Below are 7,022 nucleotides of genomic sequence, written 5' to 3' on the forward strand. Positions count from 1 at the left end.
TTCCTGTTTACAGATTTATTCCACACAAAAACAGTTGTGCACCTACTCTTTGGTAGCACTGGCTCTGGGGTGGAGGAGCCCTGGTGGCGTAGTGGGGACAGCTAGGGCCCCTAACCCCAAGGTCGGCAGTTTGAAACCACCAGCCCTGCCACAGGGGGAAGATGAGACATTCTACCCCTGTGAAGAGTGTAATCTTGAGAACTCACAGGGCCAGTTCTACCCTGTCCCACATACAAGTGAATCACCTAGATGGTAGTACGGAGAGTTTGGCTCTACGGCGATGTAAGAGAAATAGGTTTTATCTGATTTCTTTATAACTTGGATCACCAAGAACCTCAAAACATGTACCAAACAAATATTTCTATTTTATCTAGCGGCAAAATCTCCTTCTCCTATCAGGACAGTGTGATAGTTGGACAATGGTACTTAGTGTACACGTCACACAGTAGTTGGTTAGCTCAGGGGTCATTTCATTATTGGAACAAGACCCTTGCAAGTGCCCAGAGGGAGTGGAGGCCCAGCATGTGCAGGAGCATATATTTTCCTTACAGAAAATCCATCCTGGAAGTTCTGACTCTTTAGTTCATTGTCTAGCCAAATACACCCCCAAAGCCATTTCCTCAAAACACAAGAGTGTTTTGTTTGTGTCGTGTTGTTTTTCCCAATAATGAAATGACAAAAGAATTGAAATTGGATTCCGCCCCCCCCCCTGAATTTATAGCGTATCGTTCTGCAAACGCTTCTACAAATCAGCACCCCCTTGGGTTCCCCCAGACAGGCAAGTTCCTGCCTCGTCTATTTTTATCCTGACTGCACAGAAAAGCGGCAGCTGCCGGCTGCAGAGCGGCCACTCCAGTACTGAACACAGAGGCTGCTTTCTTGCACTTGGAGAGATAGGTTGTTTCTGGAAGTGGTGGGGACAGAATGCCTGAAACACGGAGTGGCTTTGGACGCACTTCTGATGCTGCTGGGGTTTAAACGGCGTTGCTACTTGACTAGACGGGTGATTCTGGACCAGCAATCGACACACGTCCACGTTTATGGGGACAACAATAAAGGGGGCGCACAAATCCTCCTGGGTGTGCAATCCAACTGTGCTCTCAGAAATCTGAGGGGGGATGAGATGCAAGCAAGGGTTTCTCTGTAGCGCACACAAGGAACTTTCTTAGCCCTAATCATAAACGTACTAAATACGAAATCTATGTAAGTCGACAGTCCCTGGTTGTGGTGCAAACTGCTTGTCCTTGGCCACTAAGCAGGAAGTCAGTAGTCCAAATGCACCCAAGGCCTGGTCGTCTGGTTCCTTACAGAGTAAGGCCCAGGAAACCCCAGGGAGCAGTTCGATTCTGTCCCAGGGCATCGCCATGAGCCGTAAAGTTAAAGTCGGGTGAACAAGGCCCTCCTGGCGGAGGGCAGGAGAAATATTCCTGGCCTCAACAATTGCCACAGGACCTCTCCCCGACCCCGATCCAGTCACAAGTTCTCCGTCTCCCCGGGATGGGTTTTCCCAGGTCTCCAGCAGGCACGTCCTCAAAACCATTCCTTGTGTCCATTCATGCCGTATAACGTCTCCTCTGAAAGTAACTTCAACTTTGGACCCACAGGCATTCCTTCACACACTGACAAAAGAGTTCTCTCTTTGAAGACCTGCATTTCATTTCATTATATTTGCTTTCCACAAAACGCAAAGTGAAAAAAAAGTCTCCCCCCCACCCCCTGCCACTCATGCCACCCCTGTGTGTCTTCTGGGTTCATTATAAAAATTAAAACATGTGACAGGCATCACGTGAGGGTACTCATTAGGGTCCCAGTATCACAGAGTTGCAGGGCAAGTTCAAGTCCACCCGCCGGTCACTCTAGACCAGCGGTTCTCAACCTGGGGATCACGACCCCTTGGGGGGTCATGACCCCTGGGGGGGTTGTCAAAGGATCCTTTCACAGGGTCACCGGATTCATAACAGTAGCAAAATTACAGCTATGAAGTAGCAACGAAAATAATTTTATGGTTGAGGGGGTCACCACACATGAGGAACTGTAGTAAAGGGTCCAGGCGTGAGGAAGGTTGAGAACAGCTGCTCTAGACAAAGGGGTGATGTTGCAGAAGGAAACCACTTCGATGCGGTGTCAACGACCGCCCATCACAACCATTCCCTTCTCTAGCAGGCCTTCCTCCGAGCCGGATCCTGGAGGGGGAACAAGCACTGCGCTCACAGACTTCTGCTTTTGGTAAACAGCTGAAAAGTGGGTACTTTCTATTTTAGCAAAGCCATGTGCACACAGCAACTAAAAACAGCATGATCAGTGCTAATAACACTAAGTAAATACATAAAATAATATTAATAAAAATTATGGTGCTCAGGTGCGATGCAGCAACGATGAAAAATACAACTTTCCTCTAGTTCCTAAACGCTTCCTCCCCCACCCCACCCACCCCACCATCATGATCCGAATTCTACCTTGCAAGTCTCGCTAGACCAGAGGAGGTACACTGGTACAGATAGGAACTGGGAACACAGGGAATCCAGGGCGGATGAGCCCTACAGGACCAGTGGTGTGAGTGGCGATACTGGGAGGGTAGAGGGAGAGTGGGTTGGTAAGAGGGAACTGATTACAAGGAACTACATATGACCTCCTCCCTGGGGGACGGACAACAGAAAAGTGGGTGAAGGGAGACGTCAGACAGTGCAAGATATGCAAAATAATAATTTATAAATTATCAAGGGCTCATGAGGGCGGGGGGAGCGTGGAGGGAAGGAAAAAATGAGGACCTAATGCCGGGGGCTTAAGTGGAGAGGAAATGTTTTGAGAATGAGGGCCATGAATGTACAAATGCGCTTTACACAACTGATGTATGTATGGATTGTGATCAGAGTCTTATGTGCCCCTAATAAAATGATTTTTTAAAAAATTATGGTGCTCACTGGCGTTCACCAAGGCTTGGTCCTTCTTACATGGTCCCGGCCTGCCCGCGTGAGCAAGAGAAGGAGGGCTGGTTTGGGGGTGTCCTGTCCAAGTGGCCCCAGGACTCCACGGGTTCCAGGCCAACAAGCGTAAAAAAATTAAAATATGGTTTACTAACATTTGATTTCAAAGATACTCATGCGCTATCCATCCTTAACGCCTGTGCTTTTAACACCCCTTTTCCTTCCATACTTTTAAGAGGAAAGAGAAGACGGTGCTTGGGATTTCAGGTGGCTGATCTCCCCTCTGCCAGCCTCCCACAACGCTGGGCCTGGGCCAGCCAGGATATGCCTGGAACCTCTCCTGTTCTTTCTGTTTCGCTGCGCTGGAGTCCTGTCAGGTGCAAGGTTCTATGAGTATGCAAGTCTGCCACAGGAAGGAAATCACACTGAGTCATACATAGCCAGGCCCGTCTCCTCTCCTGCGATCACAATGAAAAACAGACAAAAGCTGACCTCACATTTTAAATACAAAGGTAAGTGGAAGTCTGGGGTGCAGAGTTTGTCCGCAGCAGCTGGGTCTGCCCAAAGAGGACAGATGTCTGTAATACAGCCAGGCCCACGCCAGAGGTTAGCTGGTACCCATCACGAGCCCCCAGGGAAAATGCTGACCAGGACATATAACTGCACTGCAGTTGCCTTCCTTCCCAATCTGCACCTTCGAGAAAACCTGAAAATGGGTCCGAACATACACACCAAGGCTGAGTAGACCTGCCATGTTTCCCGGGAGGGTCTCAGCAAGAGTCAGCCCCAGGCTAGTTAATCTTGGAGTTGCCCCGAGAAAGAACCGGTAGAGTCCACTGTTCTATTCACGCCATCTTCCATAAAGGAACACATTTCTTGAGGGGATAAGGCAGGAAGGAGAACGTCCACCCCTCAGGCCATGTAAGGCGGAGGAAATCATCAATAGCAATGAGTATCAGTCGCCACACGTAGGAGAAGCCATTCCAGCCACCACACTCCCAAACTCACTGCCATCCAGTCGGTGACCACTGAGAGCAACCCGATAGGACAGGGTAGAAAGTCCCTTGTGGGTTTCCAAGACGGTAGCTCTTTAAGGGAGTCCAGAGCCCCATCTTTCTCACACGGAGCCGCCGAAAGGGGGTTTTGAAATATTGACCTTGCAGTTAGCAGCCTAACACTCAACCCCTGCACAACCAGGACTCGGAGCCATTATACTGGAGGTGAGTTCATGAAATATCTGAGCAAATAGAGCAGGCTATTTTTTACGTGGATAATGTTGTCTAATCCTCAAACGATGTTATAAATAGCCAAATGGCCTTTGGGAGGAAAAAGGCTCCCCACCCCTGGTAGAAGGGGAGAAGTGAGAACAACAAGATAAAAGTGCAGCAGCCGTAAACCGTGAAACCGAAAGTGGCCATGGGAAAAATCGATCTCAAGGAAGTAATGGATGGAACTATGTTCCCAAACAAGGCATGTTCAAGTCCTAACTCCGGGTCCTTGCGACTGTGCCCTTGTTTAAACTGAAGTGTCTGAAGATGTTCTCGGTTAACACGAGGTCCCCCTGGAATAGATGAGGTCTCACCTCAATCCTCGCTACGTGGTGTCCCGTAGAAGGAGTCACCACCTGTCAGTTTGTCCCGCTGTGGTGGCTTGCGTGTTGCTCTCGTGTTGGAAGCTCTGTCAATAGTATCTGAGAAATACTAGCATGTGAGGAATGTATCACAACATATAGTAACATATTGAAATGTACATAACATAATATAGAACTGTGTGATATATATTATTACAGAAATGTATAGTAATATATAGTAATGCTATAAATACATAGTGAAACACAGTGAACCCTCGTTTACCGTGGTTAATCGGTTCTAGACCCTACCGTGATAAATGAAATTCCGTGAAGTAGGATTCCTTATTTGTAAATCAAATATTTTCATAGTTAGAGCATAGAGGACATGAAAAAACACCCTTTAGTCACCATGACACTCGTATTACCCAATTTATTAAACGAAAAAGGGAAAATACAGTAAAACATTTTGGATGTTACAATTATCATTTATTATATTATTTATGGCATCAAGCGTGTACAGTATGAGCCAATCAGTGGCAGTCATGACAGAGCATGCGCTGTTACGCAAAAACCGCGATAGAGTGAAGCCGCGGAAGTCGAAGCGCGAAGTGGCGAGGGTTCACTGTATATAGAAATATTTGAGAAATACTAGCAGGGTCACCCGTGATAGACAGGCTTGGGGGAGCTCCCAGGCTAAGACAGACTAGCAAAGAGGGCCTGGTGATCTACTTGCAGGAATTAACCAATGAAAACCCCGTGGATCTCAACAGTAGACTGACACAGCACTGGACGGTGAGCCTCAAGGTTGGAGGCACTACTGAATGGCCACAGGAGACTCCAACGTTACAACCACCATGAAGATCGTGCAGAACCAGGCAGCGCTTCCTTCTGTGAAACGCCGGGGCAGTATGAGCGGTCCAGCCACCAACATCAACAGGAAAGAGGGGAAGAGACATGAAGACCTGCCAGGTGGGGAAACTTCACCTGCAGGTGGAACTATGCTGCTTCCTCAAGCCCTGGGTCCCCTGGGCGGGGCAGAAGCTGGGAGAGACCGGGAAGGGTCTTCCCCCAGAGACTTCCCAGAACACAGTGGTTCTGTTGACCCCCTGAATTCAGACTCCTGGCTGCCAGAATTATGAGACAAGAAATCTCTGTTCTGATAAGCCACCTACCTTGTGGTGTTCTGTGACAGCCACTCCAGGCAGCTCTAGAAATGATCATGAAGACGGTAATTCATGAAGACTTGTAACATCAGAATCAAGTAGGATAAAATTTGAAATGGGAAGAGCTAACCTGTGAATGGGGTTGAAGTAAAATCTACTTAAGAGACTTTCTATACACAACGTATAGTCAAGTCAACTAAACACACGGCACGGCCACCGGGTGGATTCCTAGCACAGCCACCCAGGGGAAGGTTTCCAAGACATGGATCTTCACGGAAGCAGCCAGCCTCAGCTTTCTCCCAGGAAGTGGCTGGTGGTTTGAACCAATGACTTGGCAATTAGCAAGCTAATAATGCCTAATCCACAGCACCACCAGGCCTTCCTAAAATAGTCCAGCAGTGGGTATCAAGCAAACAGATTTTACTTCCTTGGAGAGATTTTTTAAATTATTTGTTATTTTGCAAGAATTCCTTTACAGGATTGTTTTTCTTTGAGATCGTAGCCCTCATCAAAAGCAAGTCCCTGCCCCTTCACTCAAGTGATTCTCTTAAAAACCTCAACTATAACAGAAGCATTACACCACTCATGACTAACTTGGAAATTCACTACAATCTGTGTTTATTTTTCTTCATCGCTAAATATTTGAATTTTTTTTTCTTTACTGAAATTCGAGAAGGACCCAGAGGCAAACAGTCAAAACACAGGTGAGAAACGAGCCGAAGCCAACGGGCTCCTGCTTGGTTTTCGTGCCAGCCTGCCTGGGTTTAACGTCCAGCTCTACTCTTCAATGGCTGGGTGGTCTCTGGGCACGATACTCAATCTCTCTTCGCTTCTGGGGAGCCCCGGTGGCTGTGAGTCAGCACTGACCCCATGGCAGTGAGTGAGTTGTTTCTGTGGGACATTAATAGTCACTAGTCCACAGCGTTGTGAGAACTCTTACAACTGATTCTGCCATGTGCTGGGTGCTAACTAGGGCCGACTAGTGTAGCTATACTAAGAGCCCTGGTGAGCGGGTGCCGTGTTGGGCTGCTCACCACAAGGTCGGCAGTTGGAAACCACTAAAGGCTCTCTACTCAACCCACAGGGACCGTTCTCTTCTGACCTACAGGGTCACTATGGATCGGAGCAGACGTCACGACAGTGGGTTTTTGAGAGTCCTGGTGGGGAGGCGGTGCTGTGGTGGGCCGCTCTTCCCCTCTCAGCTGCAGAAAGACGGGCTTTCTACCCCCGCACACAGTTCCAGTCTCCACCCCAGCACACAGGTTTCTACCCCCCCACACAGTTCCTGTCTCAGAAACCCACAGGGGGGTCACTATGAGTTGCCACTGCCTCGATGCCAGGGAGTTCGGCCGGGGTTTGTAAGAG

General features: G+C 48.4%; 1 non-coding gene across 1 annotated transcript; it reads left to right on the forward strand.

The window, feature by feature from the left end:
• Positions 1-2,923: 2,923 nt before the first annotated feature.
• On the forward strand, positions 2,924-3,047 carry LOC115869374. The gene has a single exon (XR_004046150.1). It is a non-coding gene; the product is annotated as a small Cajal body-specific RNA 23 (non-coding RNA).
• The last annotated feature ends 3,975 nt before the right edge of the window (positions 3,048-7,022 follow it).

The sequence above is a fragment of the Echinops telfairi genome, unplaced genomic scaffold (genome assembly GCF_000313985.2).
Source record: "Echinops telfairi isolate 266 unplaced genomic scaffold, ASM31398v2 ScPeMD7_24;HRSCAF=84, whole genome shotgun sequence".
In the NCBI taxonomy this organism is placed as follows: domain Eukaryota; kingdom Metazoa; phylum Chordata; class Mammalia; order Afrosoricida; family Tenrecidae; genus Echinops; species Echinops telfairi.